Source organism: Cupressus sempervirens, chromosome 5, assembly GCF_028749045.1.
Source record: "Cupressus sempervirens isolate cs-2001-9-10 chromosome 5, ASM2874904v1, whole genome shotgun sequence".
Lineage (NCBI taxonomy): Eukaryota > Viridiplantae > Streptophyta > Pinopsida > Cupressales > Cupressaceae > Cupressus > Cupressus sempervirens.
Genome location: NC_143122.1, coordinates 117046845 through 117068738, shown reverse-complemented (window position 1 = coordinate 117068738; position 21894 = coordinate 117046845).

Sequence of the window (21894 nt, the reverse complement as noted above, 5' to 3'; positions counted from 1 at the left end):
ATTTACAGTTCACTATTGATCAAAAATGAGTTAAATCAGTTAACTCCTTTTTCTACTCAAATTGAATTAGTTAACTCCTTATTTTACTCAAATTAAATTTGTTAACTCCCTTTAATTTAGAAATCTCCCTTTATGACTGAACTTCACCTTTAATCCTGACCATCGATTAAAATCAATCTCAACCGTTGATGAATTCTAGGAAAGTCTATTTAAGAGACCCTCATCTCTTCATTTTGAAAGGTTTAATGAAAATTTGCAGTGAACTATTGTTGGAATTCATACTCACATTTGATCATATTAACATACGCAAAGATCAAGTTTGATCAAAAGTTGATCAGATTTAACCATGGTTGACTTGAGTTGACTAGTTTCGAAAAAAAATTTGAAATAATTAAACAAAATTATTTAATTAAATAGAGTACTTACTTCTAATTAATTAAACAAAGTTATTTAATTAAATGAGAAGCCATTCCTAATTAATTAAATGAAGTTATTTAATTAAATAAGAAAAGTGTCTCTAATTAATTAAAGATTATTTAATTAAATAGAAAAAGTAATTATGAGACCATATCTTATTTTATTAAATTAAATATCTCAACAAAATCTCTCTTCAGTTCAAAAAGGGAAATTTCCAATTCATTATTGATCAAAATTGAGTTAAATCAGTTAACTCCTTTATCTACTCAAATTTAATCATTTAAATCCTTATTTTACTCAAATTAAATCTATTAACTCCCTTTAATTTGGAAATCTCCTTTTATGACTGAACTTCACCTTTAATCCTAACCATTGATTGAAATTAATCTCAACCGTTGATGAATTCTAAGAAAGTTTATTTAAGAGACCCTCATCTCTTCATTTTGAAAGTTTGAATGAGAATTTGCATCGAATTGTTGCTGGAATTCATACTCACATTTGCTCATATTCACATATGCAAAGATTAAGTTTGACCTAAAGTTGACCAGATTTAACCACGATTGACTTGAGTTGACTAGTTTTGAAAAGAATTTTAAAATAATTAAACAAAATTATTTAATTAAATGGAGTACTTACTTCTAATTAATTAAACAAAGTTATTTAATTAAATGAGAAGCCATTCCGAATTAATTAAATGAAGTTATTTAACTAAATAAGAAAAGTGTCTCTAATTAATTAAAGATTATTTAATTAAATAGAAAAGTAATTATGAGAGCATATCTCATTTTATTAAATTAAATATCTCAACAAAATCTCTCTTCAGTTCAAAAAGGGAAATTTCCAGTTCACTATTGATAAAAAATGAGTTAAATCAGTTAACTCCTTTTTCTACTCAAATTGAAACAGTTAACTCCTTATTTTACTCAAATTAAATCTATTAACTCCCTTTAATTTGGAAATCTCCCTTTATGATTGAACTTCACCCTTAATCCTGACCGTTGATTGAAATCGATCTCAACCGTTGATGAATTCTAGGAAAGTCTATTTAAGAGACCCTCATCTCTTCATTTTGAAAGGTTGAATGAGAATTTGAATCAAATTGTTGTTGGAATTCATACTCACATTTGCTCATATTCACATACGCAAATATCAAGTTTGACCAAAAGTTGACCAGATTTAACCACAGTTGACTTGAGTTGACTAGTTTCGAAAAAGATTTTGAAATAATTAAATGAAATTATTTAATTAAATGGAGTACTTACCTCTAATTAATTAAAGAAAGTTATTTAATTAAATGAGAAGCCATTCCTAATTAATTAAATCAAGTTATTTAATTAAATAAGAAAAGTGTCTCTAATTAATTAAATATTATTTAATTAAATAGAAAATGTAATTATGATAGCATATCTAATTTTACTAAATTAAATATCTCAACAAAATCTCTCTTCAGTTCAAAAAGGGAAATTTCCAGTTCGCTATTGATAAAAAATGAGTTAAATCAGTTAACTCCTTTTCTACTCAAATTGAATCAGTTAACTCCTTATTTTACTCAAATTAAATCTATTAACTCCCTTTAGTTTGGAAATCTCCCTTTATGACTAAACTTCACCTTTAATCTTGACCGTTGATTGAAATCGATCTCAAATGTTGATGAATTCCTGGAAAGTCTATTTAAGAGACCCTCATCTCTTCATTTTGAAAGGTTGAATGAGAATTTGCATCGAATTGTTGCTGGAATTCATACTCACATTTGCTCATATTCACATACGCAAACATCAAGTTTGACCAAAAGTTGACCAGATTTAACCACGGTTGACTTGAGTTGACTAGTTTCGAAAAGAATTTTTAAATAATTAAACAAAAGTATTTAATTAAATGGAGTACTTACTTCTAATTAATTAAACAAAGTTATTTAATTAAATGATAAGCCATTCCTAATTAATTAAATGAAGTTATTTAATTAAATAAGAAAAGTGTCTCTAATTAATTAAAGATTATTTAATTAAATAGAAAAAGTAATTATGAGAGCATATCTCATTTTATTAAATTAAATATCTCAACAAAATCTCTCTTCAGTTCAAAAAGGGAAATTTGCAGTTCACTATTGATAAAAAATGAGTTAAATCAATTAACTCCTTTTTCTACTCAAATTGAATCAGTTAACTCCTTATTTTACTCAAATTAAATATGTTAACTCTTTTTAATTTGAAAATCTCCCTTCATGATTGAACTTCACATTTAATCCTGACCGTTGATTGAAATCGATCTCAACCGTTGATGAATTTCAGGGAAGTCTATTTAAGAGACCCTCATCTCTTCATTTTGAAAGGTTGAATGAGAATTTGCATTGAATTGTTGTTGGAATTCATACTCACATTTTCTCATATTCACATACGTAAATATTAAGTTTGACCAAAAGTTGAGCAGATTTAACTACAATTCACTTAAGTTGACTAGTTTTGAAAAGAATTTTGAAATAATTAAACGAAATTATTTAATTAAATGGAGTACTTACTTCTAATTAATTAAATAAAGTTATTTAATTAATTGAGAAGCCATTCTTAATTAATTAAATGATGTTATTTAGTTAAATAAGAAAAGTGTCGCTAATTAATTAAAGATTATTTAATTAAATAGAAAAAGTAATTATGAGAGCATATCTGATTTTATTGAATTAAATATCTCAACAAAATCTCTCTTCAGTTCAAAAAGGGAAATTTTCAGTTCACTATTGATCAAAAATGATTTAAATCAGTTAACTGCTTTTTCTACTCAAATTGAATAAGTTAACTCCTTATTTTACTCAAATTAAATCTGTTAACTCCCTTTAATTTGAAAATCTCCTTTTATGACTGAACTCCACCTTTAATCCGTACCGTTGATTTAAATCGATCTCAACCGCTGATTAATTCTAGGAAAGTCTATTTAAGAGACCCTCATCTCTTCATTTTGAAAGGTTGAATGAGAATTTGCTGTAATGCCCCGCCAAGGGATCCAAAGAATTAACCTAGAATTTCACTAAGATTAGTAGCATTTTTTTTTTATGCAAGTAAACAACACATATAACTTATGCACAATAACAGAAGCAATAGCAATGTCCATCTGAAAATTAAACATAACATAAATAACAGATTACATTCTTTAAGATCCCTTAACATTGAATTGCATACATGAATCCTTCTAGTACAACATCCACATGAAATAATAATGATAAGTCCAATATTTATACATTACATTTCAAATACTTAATCATCCACTTTACATGTCACAGGGTATGACAAGCTCAAAAGAATATAAATACATAGAATAAGGTACATCATCCTATTCTAATCCATGATACATCAAAGTAGAGATAATGACATGATACACATGATACAACATCACAGAAAACATATACATCCATCATAAAAATCAAACATAATAAACTAAGTGCACAGTTCCTCCCAACCGTCAATAACATCATTAGACCATTGTGGATCCTAGCCATCCCTTTGTGCGTAACATTCCAAATCACCTAAGAGATCATCGGTATTACATAGTACGAATGTCACTCCTAATAAATACAACATCATATATAGAAGTAATCTAACATGCAAATAAAAACATAAGATAACATCATCTAACATATGCCAATCATCAATGAAAAAGGATACGTATCGACCATTATGAAGGATGCATCAGCCACGATGTCTCAATGAATCTCAAAATGATAAGAGTGGAAAATACACTACCACCTAACCGCGTGGTACCTAAGTGGTCCACTCCCACCGTGCTAAGGAGATAATCTCAAGTCCCAAATAGGCTATCAAAATCACATAGCACGTATCTCTATAAGTCTAGGAATCCTAAAAATATACTAACTCAAAGGTTCCAAACACAAAATCTGACATCTAATCTCTAGAGGCACACAATGACATGTAGGAACCTACTATGGAAGGAAGAAAGTGTCATCACAATTATCACATACAAGTTACCCTAGCAGTTAGCTAAACTCCACGGGTCCATACTGATTTCATACGGCCACTATTATCCTCTCATACTGACGAGGCATACTGTAAAATGCAAGGTCGCAACCATGTGTCTCACTACTCCCATCCTAGTCTATACAAGCACTCAAGGCATGGGCGAGAACAAAACACTAATATTTGTAGGTTCATTCTGTTAGTTTTAGGTGTGAATGTTATCACTTATTAATCCAACTTACAATGAGTTACCCTAGCAGCCTCTTAGGGCCTCAGCCCCCATTGCAAGCCACTTCCCATCACTACATGCAAATATCCTACCCTAATGCTCATGGAATCATAAATCTCAATATCACAAAAGATAATTCATAAAATTATCAAATATGCATAAAAGCATCAAATCTCCATGAGCTAAGATCCATAGAAAATCATGAACACAACAGCTCTCTATTGGCAACTAAAGTATCACTGATAATCAAATATCAATAGTTCTCAATAACCAAAAAATATATATATCAATCATACTGATCGAAGACTCCAAAAATGGTTGAGTCAAACATGTCACAACATGACATCATCAAATATAAATCCACATTTCAGTCCCATCATGGTGACTAAAAAATAAACCAAGGATAACTGATCGATGACCAAAAATAATGGTTAAGTCAAGTGTCTCATACATAAGAATCTCAACTATAACAATCAGTAATCACAACCAATACATAGAGCATTCCATCACATAACCATGGTTGGGTTTATAAAGATCGAGATTAAAACATCACCATGTCTCCACAATCACATAACCCCCAAGCCTTTGGTAAACATCCTATACTAGTCAACTCAAAACAATAGCATAAAGAATACACAATGCAAACACATGTTTTGGTTTTACAACTTGAGTTTAAATGTAGAGATCTTAGTTTAAGTTTCCAAGTCTGAAGAATGAATGGAGTAACAGATATATTGTTTATTTAAGAGACCCTCATCTCTTCATTTTGAAAGGTTCAATGAGAATTTGCATCGAATTGTTGCTAGAATTCATACTCACATTTGCTCATATTCACATATGCAAAGATCAGGTTTGACCAAAAGTTGACCAGATTTAACCATGATTGACTTGAGTTGACTAGTGTTGAAAAGAATTTTGAAATAATTAAATGAAATTATTTAATTAAATGGAGGACTTTGTCATGCCCAAAATATGGGGCAAGAACACACAATTTTTTTTTTTATAGAAGTAATACATATATATATATATTTTAAAGATAATAAGATTAAATGTATTGAACAAGTTTTCAAATAAATTCACTTAACTTCCTCACGCACATGTATAACTATAAAATTTAAACACAACTCAAATGCAAATTTTATTAACATATTTTAAACTTAAAATTGCACAGCTAAGTATATATCAACATGTTATCTGATTAATTTAATTTAAACGAATGTGATTACCAATCATAAAAATGTGCAGTAAGGTAACACCATCACATCTGATTTATTTTTTATTTTTTTAAAATTACATATGTAAAATTGAAAACAAGCTATAAGAGTCAAAGCAAGCATATTACTCAAACACCATTTTATTGGCAACCCTGATTCAAGGCTCAGTCGGGAAAGAACCAGGAAGAAAACCTAGCTTCATTGCCAATACAACAAAGTTTGAATTAAAAATTTCATAGGATATCAATCCCAATTACAACATTTTAATTGAATTTTTTTCATGATAAAAATCAAGGGATTTATAATATTTTTCTGCAACTCAATTCTAGAACCATGGAGGAAACAAAATTCTAATCAAGTGACAACAAAACATAACCAAGAGACAATCAAACATACATATTCATACATGGTTTTCACAATATGATTCACAATAAATCAACACTAGGGAAAGGTGGATTCTTCCAACCAAGAGAAGTCAAACACAACACCAACAGATGCCCAATCGGGGCTATATACCAAGAACTTCCGTTCTTCCATTTCAACATACCAGAATCATACAAGGTTTGTTCTGACAAGTAGGGGCCCATAACACCCTACCCTTTCTCCCTCTTCTCATTTTGAGAAGAGACTCTACACTGGTTGGAGTCTGACTAAATAGACCTTTCTCAAAATTGGTCACTTCTGCCCTCTCCAAGGGTGAGTAATACCAAAACACCCAGGCAAGAAAACTCAAAATTGAAAACATAAACATGAAAGGAAAACAACCAAAATAACATAGTTTTCAAATCTTCCCAACATACCCACAACCATACAATAAGTGAAACAACAAAAAGGTAACCTGAACGTGAAATAAAACATAAAAACTGAATAAGGGAGCTGAGAATTTCCTACCTTCACCAAGAGGTAATGGCAATGAACAAGTTTGAGTAGAGTATCCCTTTTCTTTCTTCAACCTTCAAGAATTCCTCTCTAAATGTAGAGATTGGGTAACAACCTCCACTAGTCCAAGAAGGGCCTCTAAATAAGCCTCAAACTCAACCACCAACCAAAAACAATAACTTCTCCCACCCACCTAAAAATCTAGAAGCTCCTAACTCAACCCACACTATGGTCAAACACTAAGTGGAGGTGAGGTAAGGCAACTCATGGTAACCACTTGCAATTTTCGCACAAAGGTAAAATGAGACTTTTTGAGTGATCTCCAAAGTCAACAAAAGGGGCTTAGGGGTTGGAAAAGACCCCCAACCCATACCCATACCCCTTGGGCATAAATATTTCATGTTTTAAGGCCTTAAGAATACGTTAGGAACCAAACAAAAACTAAGAAAAAATAATTAGGACCAACTAACAACTCTAAAAAGTAGATTAAGCACTAATAGTGATTAAGGGTGACTAAACTCGATTAAGAACCCAAATTAGCAAAAGATACTAACTTAATCTGACTTAGGTCCAAGGGTTACACAGCTAACCCTAACTAGCATGCTAAAGAGCACAAACAATTCACGAGTGTCAAGAGACACTAAAAGAACATAGTTACGAATATTAACATTTACTGATCACAAAAAGATATATACATACATCTCACAATTAAAATACTTGAATTAAGAATAACAGAGTTTCCAAAATTAAAACATAGAGATCAGTTATGTTCCTCCGTCGGTTTCCTCAAATAAAATATTTGCACGCTTATTGCACACATCAGTAGTCTCAAAAATCATGTGTACATATGTATATATACGTACATCAAAAATTCACATAAATTGAAACATACATCAATTAGGGTTTCTTTCTTCCTACTTATATCTTTAATCATAAAGATTCTAAAAATCAATGTGTTAATCCTACATTTTACTTAATTCATCTACATACATATACCTAAAACCTTAAATGACGAACATTAAATATCTAGAAGTAACATCACATAGCATGAAATAATAAAATATGTTCAAGCATCAGATAATGTCTCAACATCTCGAGTCGTGAGTATCCAAAAAATAGTAATGTATCACTATGTTACGATGGATCGGGGCGAACTCAGAACATAATGCTTCAATTAATTAACTATTTAATTCATTTCTACTCACATTTAATCATCAGTAATTACATAATCAATATGACATATAACTTATTTATTAATTCAGATTAAGTACGAGAATAATCATTGTTAGGCATGCATATACCTAAACATCATAACATCACCAACAATGAATATTGAACTATCTAAATGCATAAAATCCTAATCATTGAGGTAACACAATCAATAATATCATCATTAAGTGAGACACCTTATGCTATTGTTAGTGCAAAATAATGTTTAAACAGTCAAGATATCATAGTTAATAAGTACATGCGAGGAGGGACCTTACATACTTACTTCTAATTAATTAAACAAAGTTATTTAATTAAATGAGAAGCCAATCCTAATTAATTAAATGAAGTTATTTAATTAAATAAGAAAAGTGTCTCTAATTAATTAAAGATTATTTAATTAAATAGAAAATGTAATTATGAGAGCATATCTCATTTTATTAAATTAAATATCTCAACAAAATCTCTCTTCAGTTCAAAAAGGGAAATTTCCAGTTCACTATTGATCAAAAATGAGTTAAATCAGTTAACTCATTTTTCTGCTCAAATTGAATCAGTTAACTCCTTATTTTACTCAAATGAAATCTGTTAACTCCCTTTAATTTGGAAATCTCCCTTTATGACTGAACTTCACCTTTAATCCTGACCGTTGATTGAAATCGATCTCAACCGTTGATGAATTTTAGGAAAGTCTATTTTATAGACCCTCATCTCTTCATTTTGAAAGGTTAAATGAGAATTTGCATCGAATTGTTGTTGGAATTCATACTCACATTTGCTCATATTCACATACGCAAAGATCAAGTTTGACCAACAGTTAATCAGATTTAACCACGGTTGACTTGAGTTGACTAGTTTCAAAAAGAATTTTGAAATAATTAAACAAAATTATTTAATTAAATGGAGTACTTACTTCTAATTAATTAAACAAAGTTATTTAATTAAATAAGAAGCCATTCCTAACTAATTAAATGAAGTTATTTAATTAAATAAGAAAAGTGTCTCTAATTAATTAAAGATTATTTAATTAAATAAAAAAAGTAATTATGAGAGCATATCTCATTTTATTAAATTAAATATCTCAACAAAATCTCTCTTCAGTTCAAAAAGGAAATTTTCCAGTTCACTATTGAGTAAAAATGAGTTAAATTAGTTAACTCCTTTTTCTACTCAAATTGAATCAGTTAACTCCTTATTTTACTCAAATTAAATCTGTTAACTCGCTTTAATTTGGAAACCTCCCTTTATGACTGAACTTCAACTTTAATCCTGACCATCGATTGAAATCGATCTCAACCGTTGATGAATTTCAGGAAAGTCTATTTAAGAGACCCTCATCTCTTCATTTTGAAAGGTTCAATGAGAATTTGCATCGAATTTTTGCTGGAATTAATACTCACATTTGCTCATATTCACATACGCAAAGATCAAGTTTGACCAAAAGTTGACCAGATTTAACTACGGTTGACTTGAGTTGACTAGTTTCGAAAAGAATATTAAAATAATTAAACAAAATTATTTAATTAAATGGAGTACTAACTTCTAATTAATTAAACAAAGTTATTTAATTAAATGAGAAGCGATTCCTAATTAATTAAATAAAGTTATTTAATTAAATAAGAAAAGTGTCTCTAATTAATTAAAGATTATTTAATTAAATAGAAAAAGTAATTATAAGAGCATATCTCATTTTATTAAATTAAATATGTCAACAAAATTTCTCTTCAGTTCAAAAAGAAATTTTTTTAGTTCACTATTGATAAAAAAAATGAGTTAAATCAGTTAACTCCTTTTTCTACTCAAATTGAATCAGTTAACTCATTATTTTACTCAAATTAAATCTGTTAACTTCCTTTAATTTGGAAATCTCCCTTTATGACTGAACTTCACCTTTAATCCTGACCGTTCATTGAAGTCGATCTCAACCATTGATAAATTCCAGGAAATTCTATTTAAGAGGCCGTCATCTCTTCATTTTGAAAAGTTGAATGAGAATTTGCATCAAATTGTTGCTGGAATTCACACTCACATTTGCTCATATTCACATACGCAAAGATCAAGTTTGACCAAAAATTGATCAGATTTAACCACGGTTGACTTGAGTTGACTAGTTTCAAAAAGAATTTTAAAATAATTAAACGAAATTATTTAATTAAATGCAGTACTTACTTGTAATTAATTAAACAAAGTTATTTAATTAAATGAGAAGCCATTCCTAATTAATTAAATGAAGTTATTTAATTAAATAAGAAAAGTGTCTCTAATAAATTAAAGATTATTTAATTAAATAAAAAAAGTAATTATGAGACCATATCTCATTTTATTAAATTAAATATCTCAACAAAATCTCTCTTCAGTTCAAAAAGGGAAATTTTCAGTTCACTATTGATCAAAAATGAGTTAAATCAGTTAACTCTTTTTTCTACTCAAATTGAATCAGTTAACTCCTTATTTTACTCAAGTTAAATCTGTTAACTCCCTTTAATTTGAATTTTTTTTTTTATGACTGAACTTCACCTTTAATCTTGACCGTTGATTGAAATCGATCTCAACCGTTGATGAATTTCAAAAAAATCTATTTAAGACACCCTCATCTCTTCATTTTGAAAGGTTGAATGAGAATTTGCATCAAATTGTTGCTGGTATTCATACTCACATTTGCTCATATTCACATACGCAAAGATCAAGTTTGACCAAAAGTTGACTAGATTTAACCACATTTGACTTGAGTTGACTAGTTTCGAAAAGAATTTTGAAAAAATTAAACAAGATTATTAAATTAAATTGAGTACTTACTTCTAATTAATTAAACAAAGTTATTTAATTAAATGAGAAGTCATTCCTAATTAATTAAATGAAGTTATTTAATTAAATAAGAAAATTGTCTCTAATTAATTAAAGATTATTTAATTAAATAGAAAAAGTAATTATGAGAGCATATCTCATTTTATTAAATTAAATATCTCAACAAAATCTCTCTTCAATTCAAAAAAGTAAATTTTCAGTTCACTATTGATAAAAAATGAGTTAAATCAGTTAACTCCTTTTTCTACTCAAATTGAATCAGTTAACTCCTTATTTTACTCAAATTAAATCTGTTAACTCCCTTTAATTTGGAAATCTCCCTTTATGACTTAACTTTACCTTTAATCCTGACCATTGATTGAAATCGATCTCAACTGTTGATGAATTCCAGGAAAGTCTATTTAAGAGACCCTCATCTCTTCATTTTGAAAGGTTGAATGAGAATTTGCATCGAATTGTTACTGGAATTCATACTCAGATTTGCTCATATTCACATATGCAAAGATCAAGTTTGACCAAAAGTTGATCAGATTTAACGACGGTTGACTTGAGTTGACTAGTTTCGAAAAGAATTTTGAAATAATTAAACGAAATTATTTAATTAAATGGAGTACTTACTTCTAATTAATTAAACAAAGTTTTTTAATTAAATGAAAAGCCATTCCTAATTAATTAAATGAAGTTATTTAAATAAATAAGAAAAGTGTCTCTAATTAATTAAAGATTATTTAATTAAATAGAAAAAGTAATTATGAGAGTGTAGTGCCTGCCCCTGGTTCACATTTTGTTATCGTTGCTGAACTCTTTTAGAACTAGTTTTATGTTATTGGTTAGCAGCATTCTTTTGAGATTATCAAATATTGTGTTATGGATTCAGTTCAGTATGTGTTGAGATTACTTAGACTTTACAATTCAAGTATGCATGATGATTATTTTCAGTGCTTTCAGTTATTAATGATGATTAGTAAGATGATTTATTATCATATATGTTTTCTTATGGATACTTACTCCATAATTGCATGTGTATGGTGTGCGTGTTTGCTTTGTGTGTTTGCTTTTGTATGGTGTGTCTGATGTGATTAAGGAAGGGAGTCGTAGTCACCTGCTAGTCGGGATCTACACGATGCACCACTTCCTATCATTGTCTATTTAGTTTAGTATATATTGTGATTGTACATGCATAGTTTTTATGCAGGTTACAGGTACCGGATATCAACTTCTCTGAATTGCTAGGATGAGCGTACCCTATCACATTATCTCAATGATAAGAGACGAGACATAAATTCTCAAGTCTAAATCCCAACCCTTTAAGCCATTTGTTCTAATTAAAAAATTAGGAAAAGTATCTAAGTTGAGTACCCTCCGAATGTATTAGATGATGTAATTCATGATATAAACCCCTTGGTTTGATTTGTATGTATTTTGGCTATAATGAATTTTTCATATTTTTATCTTTGTGAGCCTTTGGAGTATTTTCTATTAATTAAGCCTAATTAAAATATTTTATTAATGGTTTAATTTAATGAAAAAAATTAATATCATTTTTTAATATTTATTTTATTTATTTAATTGAAAAATTAATTAAATAAAATAATTAAATTTAAAAATAAAATAATTAAATTGAAAGATAAAACTTATAATATTAAATTTGGAATGTGACAATATTTATAATATATTTGGAGCTCATTTTTAAATAAATGACTAAATAATATTATTATTAAAGCTAATAAATATTTTAGCAATAAAGTTTTGGAAAATAAAATTTAAAAATGAAAAATATATTTTAAATTATTAAAAGATTCTAAATCTCATATGATTAAAATATAAATATATTAAGATTGAAAAGTGGAGATATTAAAGTTAGTGCATGAGACTTAATAAATAAATAAATTAAATTTGAAAAGAGTAAAGTTAATTGGAGTTACAACCTTGCATGAGAATTAACAACAACATGGGGGTTAGTGCATCAATTAAGCACAAGGTGTCTACAATTCTATGACTCATCAAAAAGAATTGGAAAAGACCTATGCTTAGTTGGTGACATCTTTCAGTGGTTTCAATAAGCATTCCAAATGTTTCTTGAGAGCTCTTGATATTCAGGCATTCATAGAAGCTTAAATGAAAAGCTTAATGAAAGCTACAAGCTTAAGGGAAGCCATGAGCTACAAGCTAAAAAAAAATAGAAGCTTCAAAGCTTACATGCATGGGAGAAGATTCATATGCTCATATATTTTCTACTTGCTTCTATGCTCCTTCTAGCACTTCTAATCACTTGGAGGATTCGATCGACTTGGATTTTTGAAAGAATTGTGAATGATGGAGAAGGAAGGGATTTTCTATGGACTTCTGAAGCATGGAAAATTAGCATCAGTGTCCAAGTGCACTCATGATATTTTCATATTCCCTTTGCACTCTTTCTCTTCCTGTCTTCATCATATCTGTTTTATGTGTCTGAATACTCTCTGTATTTGAAATTGGAATCTATATATTTTATTTGGATGAAAAGAAAACAATAGAAAAATCCTATATCCAATTAAGCAGAAATAATTAGATATTAATCGGGTTTGGATTTGAATTTATATTGTGAAATTAGATAGATAAGATTTGAAATTAAAATAGAAATTCTAAGTTGAAAATTCGAACGATTAGATGTAATCTTTCTATCAAATTATATTTTCAGATGCGAATGGACAAACCTATTAGATGGATGAATGGGTAAATTTAGAGAACAATTATTTTAAGAGAAAATTCTTAATTCATCACAAATTGCCCTATCGTTGCCCCTTGGATAGATCCAAACTTAGTCATTCATAACTTTTTATCGAGATCGAATTTATTCGATTGCTCCAGTCAGAATTGGTGCAACTTGGCCCTCTACAGTATATTTAAATTTTAGCCTGATCCAATAGTTCATTAGGGAGATATGGCCGTCGTACTGGGACTGTTTTATTCAAGAACAGATATTTCTCCATTTTCCATAACCAAAAATTCTTTATGCTTAAACTTCACAAAATAATATATCAAAGCATGGAATGAATTAAAGATATTATTGAAATATTTTTTTATTAGAATCTTATTAAAATGCATTAGTTTTATATGATTTATTATCTAATCTAATTAAATCAAATTTAATTAAGATTAGTTAATAGTAGAAGAAGTGTAATTAATTATTAATCAATCTAAGTAAATGAATTTTTAAATGAGAGAAAATTAAAAGAAAAGAGATTTTAATATAGTTTATATAGTGGACTTTTTTATAATGTATATTGAATACTATTTAATATATATTAAACAATTAAAGTTGTTTACTGAAGATGATAATGTTAAGAATTTGGAGATTATTCATGTTAAAATCTACAATGAGTCATATTGGTTTGTGATAGGAATTTTTTTCAAACAATGTTTATATAGACAAAATATTATTAGAACAATTAGAAAATGGAGTCTAATGGTTGATTTTAATATTGATTGAATAATTGTAAGATGATAATTTAAATTTAGAAACTCCGAATGATATTGGATTAATGTAGTGCATGTCCCTAGTTCACATTTTGTTATCATTGCTGAACTCTTTTAGAGTTAGTTTCATGTTAATAGTTAGTAACATTATTATGAGATTATCAGATATTGTGCTATAGATTCAGTTTATTATGTGATGAGATTACTTAGATTCTACATTTCATGTATGTATGATGATTATTTTTAGTGTTTGCAATTATTAATGATGATTAGTAAGATGATTTATTATCATATGTTCTTTCTTATGGATACTTACCCCATACTTGCATGTGTATGGTGTGCATGTTTGCCTTGCGTGTTTACTTTTGTATGGCGTGTCTGATGTGGTTAAGGAAGGGAGTTGTACTCACCTGCTAGTCAGGATCTACACGATGCACCACTTCCTACCATTGCTTGGTTAGTTTAGTATATATATTGTGCTTGTACATGCATGATTTTTATGCAGGTTGTAGGTATTGGGTATCGACTTCTCTGAATTGCTAGGATGAGCGTATCCTATCACATTATCTCAATGATAAGAGAGGGGAGATAAATTCTCAAGTTCAAATCCCAACCCTTTAAGCCATTTGTTCTAATTGAAAAATTAGGACAAGTATCTGAGTTGAGTACCCTCTGAATACGTTGGATGACATAATTTGTGATTTAAACCCTTGGTTTGATTTTGTATGTATTTTGGCTATGATGGATTTTTCGTATTTTTACCTTTGTGAGTCTTTGAAGTAATTTCTATTAATTAAGCCTAATCAAAAGATTTAATTAATGGTTTGATTAAATAAAAAATTAATATGATATTTTAATATTTATTTTATTTAATTAATTGGAAAATTAATTAAATAAAATAATTAAATTTGAAAATAAAATAATTAAATTGGAAGATAAAAGTTATAATCATAAAAAAGAATTGGAAAAGACTCATGCTTAGTTGGTGACACCTTTCAGTGGTTTCAAGAAGCATTCCAAAAGTTTCTTGAGAGCTCTTGATATTCAGGCATTCATAAAAGCTTAAATGAAATGATTAATGGAAGCTACGAGCTTAATGGAAGCTACAAGCTTAATGGAAGCCACGAGCTACAAGCTAAAATAGAAGCTTCAAAGCTTACATGCATGGGAGAAGATTCATATGCTCATATATTTTCTACGTGCTTCTATGCTCCTTCTAGCACTTCTAATCACTTGGAGGATTTGATCAGTTTGGATTCTTGAAAGAATTGCGAATGATGGAGAAGGAAGAAATTTTCTCTGGACTTCTGAGGCATGGAAAATTAGCATCAGTGTCCAGGTGCACTCGTGATATTCTCATATTCCCTTTGCACTCTTTCTCTTCCTGTCTTTATCATATCTGTTTTATGAGTCTGAATACTCTCTGTATTTGAAATTGGAATCTAGATATTTTATTTGGATGAGAAGAAAACAATAGAAAAACCCTAGTTCCAATTGAGAAAGAAAATAGATTTTAATCGGGTTTGGGTTCGAATTTATATTAAATTAGAAAGACAAGATTTGGAATTAAAATAAAAATTTTATGGTGAAAATTCGAATGATTAGATGTAATCTTTCTATCAATTATATTTTTAGATGTGTATGAACAAACCCTTTTATGGTTAAATTTAGAGAAAATTATTTTAACAAGAAATTCTTAATTCATCACAAATTGTCATGTTACTGCCCCTTGGATAGACCCGAACTCAGTCATTCATAATTTTTTATTGGGATCGAATTTATTCGATCGCTCTAGTCAGAATTGGCGCAACTTGGCCCTCTCCAACATATTTCAATTTCAGCCCGATCTAACAGTTCATTAGGGAGATATGGCCGTCGTACTAGGACTGTTTTATTCAAGAACAGATATTTCTCCATTTCCCATAACCAAGAATTCTTTATGCTTAAACTTCACAAAATAATATATCAAAGCATGGAATGAATTAAGAATATTATTGCAATCTTCCCTTAGTAGAATCTTATTAATATGCATTAGTTTTATATGGTTTATTATCTAATCTAATTAAATCAAATTTAATTAAGATTAGTTAATAGTAGAATAAGTGTAATTAATTATTAATCAATCTAAGTAAATGGATTTTTAAATGAGAGAAAATTAAAAGAAAAGAGATTTTAATATGGTTTATATAGTAGACTTTTTGTAATGTATATTAAATACTATTCAATATATATTAAATAATTTAGAGATGGTAATTTTATATTACGTTTTTAAATGAAGAGACTTTAATAATAATGGATTAAGATTTGATTGACATGAAGTCACTATTATAACATTGTTATAATTTGAATTACTATGGTATTATTAATACGTTATATATTATTAACTAAATTATTGATATACCTTAATGGTATTATGAGTTAGCTAATAAAGCTTATGTAAAGTTCTCTAGATCAATTAATAATAGTTTTGATGAGTTTATTATTTATTAATGTTTGTTGGGACTAACAAACTATTAATAAATAATAGTATTAATAGTTTAAATAATTATCAATTAATACGATCAGAGTTAATCTAGAAGAGATTAGTTAATGATTGAAATACTGTAAAAGATATTAATAAAATTGAATTGGTTAATAATTTGGAGGAGTATTAATTAACTGAATCAACGTACATAGGGGGAACTTATTTGAGATAATAATACTTGGTATTGGAGATTTATTATAACCTGTTATTATTAAAATATAAATGGGAACATTGTTGCAGATTGACAAATGATTTAATGAGTAAATATTTATCCTTAAGTTATTCTTAGAATGTAATTCTTAATAATGGAAAGATAATGCTATCGGGGAACAACTGGGTTGACATGTAGCTCAAATGATGAAACTTGGACACTTGAAAATATACTTACAAACAGGAAACTGAAACCCCTACACTTGAAAATGGAAAATGAAACTCCACACATTATTCAACTATGTGAATTTAGTAAACCAAAACATGTGTTTGCATCGTGTATTCTATATGCTTCTTATTTTGGGTTTTGGGTTGACTAGTGTTGACCAGTCCTAGGATGTTACTAGAGGCTCGGGGGTTATGAGATATGATGGCATGTTGATCTTATTGGTCTCGATCTTTATAAGCCCAACCATGGTAATGTGATCGTATGCTCTATGAAATATTTGTATTTACTGATTATTATTTCAGTCTTCATGTGTGAAGTTGAAAGGTATGTGTATGAGACACTTGAGCTAATCATTTTTGAGTCATCGATCAGTTATCCTTGGATTATTTTGTAGTCGCCATAATGAGACTGAAATATGAATTTATTTCTTATGATGTCATGTTGTGACATGTTTGACTCAACCATTTTTGAGTCTTCGATCAGTATGATTTTGAGATATTCTTGGTTGCTTGTTGAGAACCAATGGATATTGTGATTTATTTTGAGATATATTTTAGTTATTGAGAACCAATGGATACTTATGATTATCAATGATGCCTTCAGTTGCCAAAAAAGAACTGTTGTGATCATGATTTTCTATGGATGCTTTTTCAGATGCTCATGGAGATTTGATGATTCTTATCTTGAAGATTTGATGATTCTTATTATGGATATTTGATGCTTTTATGCATATTTGATGATTTTATTATGGATTAACTTTTATGATTTTGAGATTTATGATTCCATGAGCTTAGGGTAGGTAATCTACTTGCAGTGTCGGGAAGTGGCTTGCAATGGGGGCTGGGGCCCTAAGTGGATGCCAGGGTAACTCATTGTAAGTTTGGTTAATAAGTGATAACATTTACACACTAAATGGAGATTAAATAAACTTAAAAAGATAATTTTTTTGGTTCTCACCCATGCCTTGAGTGCTTGTACAGGCTAGGATGGGAGTAGTGAGAAAGCATAGTTGCGACCTTGCATTTCGTAGTATGCCTCGTCAATATGAGAGGATACTAGTGGCCGCATGAGATCAGTATGGACCCGTAGAGTTTAGCTAACTGCCAAGGTAACTTGTATGTGATAATTGCGATGACACTTTCCCGCTTGCAGAGTAATTTTTCTACATGTCTTTGTGTGCCTCTGGGAATTAGATGTTGATTTTGTGTGTGTTGGAAACCTTTGAGTTAGTATACTTTTAGGATTCTTGAACTTATAAAGATTTATGCTTCATGAATTGATATCCTGTTTGAGACTTGATATTATCTCCTTAGCATGGTGGGAGTGGACCACTTAGGTTCCACGCGGTCGAGTGGTAGTGTATTTTCACTCTTATCATTTGAGATCCATCCGAGACACCGTGGCTGGAGTGTTCTTGGTTGGTATTTATCTTCATTATGATCTTGGAGCATTATGATAGATGATATACCTTATGATAGATGTATTTACTAGTATGTTTCTTATATTGATGATTTGCTTTACTTTGCATATGTTAGTTGATAATTTATTATGCTTTACTTTGCATGTTAGTAGGATGTTTTAGGAGTGACATTCCTACTATGTTTATAGCTGATGATCTCTTCGGTGCTTTAGAATGTTATGCACGGAGGGATGGCTAAGATCCACGATGGTCTAATGATGCTATTTACGATAGGAAGAACCGTGCACTTAGTTATTTATGTTTGTGATATACGGTTATCTTTTTTGATGGATGTTTACATCTTTTGTGATGATAAATCATGTATGATATGTGGTTTCATTTATGTTATTGCATCATGGATTAATATTAGATGATGATAATGTACTTTATTTATCTAGATGTTTATTCTTTTAAACTTTTCATACCCTGTGATATGTACAGTGGATGATTAAGCTAAACTAAAATATAATTACAAAAGGACACTTGTATATTGTTTAAGTACATTGGATGTATCATTGTTATTTCATAAGGATGGAATGTTAGATGAATAGTTAATTTAGATGTGATACAACATTAAGGGATCTTTAAAGAATGTAGCCTGTTATGTATATATGTTATGTTTATTTTTATTTGAATTGTTGCTATTGCTTTCACAAATGTTATGAATGGTTTTATCTTTCATGTTTAAAAAAAAATTGTTTGGCAAACTTAGTAAAATTCTTTGGATCCCTTGGCGGGGCATTACAATTAAGACTAAATTATTATGTTATTGTTTAATACGTTTGAATAACTTAATGGAGTTAAGAGTTAGCCAAATATTAACTAATGAGTTTATGGAAGGATTCTATAGATCGAGTATGTATATTTTGAGGAGTTTATTATTTATTAATGTTTGTAAAGACTAGCAAATTATTAATAAATAATGGTTTAAATAGATATCAACAAATTTGATTAGAATTAATCTAGTGAAAATTATTTATTGATTGAAGTTTGGTAAAAGATAATAATTTTTGGAGTTGGATTATAATTGATTTTTAATCAATTGATATTCATTGAGTTGATATTATAACTATGATATTAATAATTAAGTTGTGCGATAGAGTCTTATTTGAAAATATTAATGATAATACGAATTTGTCAAGGGAATGTTGGTATTCTTTGAAAGAAGACGAATGAGGTCATTATAGATTTATTCTCAATATAGCTTGCTAATAAATATTGACAAGTTATTATTATTATTATTAATATGAACATTTGAGTATTGAATTATAGTTGACTTTTATCTTACAGAATTCTAGTTAGTTATTAGTCAACTGATATTAATTGAAACGTTGCTATGGTTATGCAATTATTAATTAAATAAATTAATGAGAGTTAATTAGATTTAATTAATAATTAAGTTATGTAATAGAGATTTAATTGATATAATTCATTTAATGAAATTTTAAAAGTATTAATATCAAGTTGATAGGTCTTAATCTGATGACTTGAATAATGACTTTAGATATTTTAATGGTTAAGACTTAGTAATATATAATTGAGAATTATTAGAATAATCAAAGGTCAAAGATTGTGAATCGATGTTAATTGATCATTTTAATAAGTTATAATCTTCTTGTTCAAAGATTGATAATTGGCTCTCTTATAATATATAACGAATATGATCCTAAAAAAAGTTGAAAGGTTAATTAATTAGAATATGGATCATGGTTAAATATAAAGGACAATTTAATTAAGGTCAATGATGATCAGTTTAGTGAATATTTATCCTTAAGTTATTCTTAGAATGTAATTCTTAATAATGGAAGGATAATGCTATCGGAGAACAAATGGGTTGACTTGTAGGTCAAATGATAACTTTAAGACACTTGAAGTATACTTGAAAAATGGAAATTGAAACCCCTACACTTGAAAATGGAAAAAGAAACTCCACACATTATTCAACTATGAGATTTTAGAAAAACCAAAACATGTGTTTGCATTGTGTATTCTATATGCTTCTTATTTTGAGTTTTTGGTTGACTAGTGTTGACCAGTTCTAGGTTGTTACTAGAGGCTCAGGGGTTATGAGATGTGATGGCATGTTGATCTTATTTGATCTTGATATTTATAAGCCCAACCATGGTTATATGATCGTATGCTCTATGAAATGTTTGTATTTGTTCTTCAACCTTCATGTGTGAAGCAGAGATGTATATATATCTGAGATGCTTGAGCTAATCATTTTTGATTCATCGATCAGTTATCCTTGGATTATTTTCTAGTCGCCATGATGGGACTGAAATATGGATTTATTTCTTGATGATGTCATGTTGTGACATGTTTGACTCAACCATTTTGGAGTCTTCGATCAGTATAATTTTGAGATACTCTTGGTTGCTTGTTGACAACCATTTATCTTGAGATATATTTTGGTTATTGAGAACCAATTGATACTTATGATTATCAGTGATGCCTTTAGTTGCCAATAGAGAACTGTTGTGGTCATGATTTTCTATGGATGCTTTTTCAGATGCTCATGGAGATTTGATTATTCTTATCTTGGAGATTTGATGATTTTTATTATGGATATTTGATGCTTTTATGCATATTTGATGATTTTATTATGGATTATCTTTTATGATTTTGAGATTTATGATTCCATGAGCTTAGGGTAGGTAATCTACTTGTAATGTCGGAAATTGGCTAGCAATGGGGGTTGGGGCCCTAAGTGGCTGCCAGGGTAACTCATTATGAGTTTAGTTAATAAGTGATAACATTTACACACTAAATGAGGATTAAATGAACTTAAAAAGATAATTGTTTTGATGTTGTCACCCATGCCTTGAGTGCTTGTACAAGCTAGGATGGGAGTAGTGAGAACGCATGGTTGCGACCGTGCATTTCGTAGTATGCCTCGTCAGTATGAGAGGATACTAGTGGCCGCATGAGATCAATATGGACCCATGGAGTTTAGCTAACTGCCAGGGTAACATGTACGTGATAATTGCAATGACACTTTTCCGCTTGCAGAGTAGGTTTCCTACATGTCAATTTTGTATGTGATGAAAACCTTTGAGTTAGTATACTTTTAAGATTCTTGGACTTTTAAAAATTTGTGCTATGTGTCATGGATAGCCTATTTGGGACTTGAGATTATCTCCTTAGCACGGTGGGAGTGGACCACTTAGGTTCCACGTGGTCGGGTGGTAGTGTATTTTCACTCTTATCATTTGAGATCTGTCTGAAACACCGTGGCTGGAGTATCCTTGGTTGGTATTTATTATTCATTATGTTCTTGGAGCATTATGATAGATAATATACCTTATGATGGATGTATTTACTAGTATGTTTCTTATATTGATGATTTGCTTTACTT